General features: G+C 41.0%; 1 protein-coding gene across 1 annotated transcript in view; it reads right to left on the reverse strand.

Annotated features, from left to right (window-relative positions):
- LOC114923484 (zinc finger protein 345-like) overlaps window positions 1-1165 on the reverse strand; it is a gene marked incomplete at both ends in the record, with an annotated part of 53807 nt that overhangs the window by 16671 nt on the left and 35971 nt on the right. The window lies entirely within an intron of this gene.

Raw genomic sequence — 1165 nt, forward strand, 5'->3', positions numbered from 1 at the left:
AAATACAAAGACCTACAAATAGAAATAGAAAGACTGTGGCAAGGGTAGTCATAGGCGCCTTGGGTGCAATCCCAAAACAACTGGAGCACCACTTGGACACCATCATTGGCATTGACAAATTCGCTATTAGTCAATTGCAAAAGGCGGCCTTACTAGGAACTCCTTCCATCCTGCAACGATATCTGTAATACCATCAAACCTCCACATCTGCCTATCCCAGGTCCTTGGTAAGGACTCGATAGGTAGACAAAATGCCAAATCCAGTCTGAACATCTGGCTGAGTGTGCGATGATCCATCATCATCATCATCATCATCAAGTTGGACAGGTTGGATAGCTGACAGGTCTGAATAACATAACTTTTCCAACAGTTTGAGAGCGTGCCAGAATTGTTTATTTATTTATTTATTTTGAATGGGACCAATTTTCCTTTTTTTTTTTTTTAGTTGCCACCAGATCCTTCTGAAAAATGCTTGGATTCTTAAAGCAGCCAATTGTCTTTTCAGTGGAAATCAATGTAAACCTGGTGATTTTAACTGTGGTCGGATTAATCAGACGGCTGTGGGCACTGTCCTATCCCAGAGTTGTAAACTGATCCAAATATAAGTGTCTACCATAGATTGAGTAGATTTAAAGTGTCCGTATCGACAATGCCTCTTCCGGGGATTAAAAAGAAACCTTTCTCTCTGCTATTTATAAAGTCCGTTGGCGGAAAACCCCAACGTTGCATTTTATTCCAGACACTTAAACTGTTATTCAGTCCAGCTTTTTGGGGTGTGAAAAAGCCTGGAAAAGGAATTGAGATTAGCATTAATCAAGCTGCCACGGTGCACAATGGGGCTTGTTTATATTTTATGGTATGACGGAATTGTAGCTGAATGGATGAAGTGAACTCTACTGTGATTTGACTTCACGCTACGTTGTGTGTTTAGGATATGCATGGTAGTCCTCGACTTACGACCGTAGTTCAGCCCAAAATTTCAGCTGCCAAGGATGGAGACAGCTGTTAAGTGAGTTTTGTCCCATTTTACGACCTTTCTGGACACAGTTATTAAGTGAATCCCTGCAGTTGTTAAAGTTCATTTAACAGCCGTGTTACTAATTTAACAACTGCAGGAATTCCCCTTAACAATGGTGGCCAGAAAAGTCGTAAAATGGGGCAAAAC

This window comes from Protobothrops mucrosquamatus, unplaced genomic scaffold, assembly GCF_001527695.2.
Source record: "Protobothrops mucrosquamatus isolate PMUCROS unplaced genomic scaffold, P.Mucros_1.0 scaffold3926, whole genome shotgun sequence".
NCBI lineage: Eukaryota > Metazoa > Chordata > Lepidosauria > Squamata > Viperidae > Protobothrops > Protobothrops mucrosquamatus.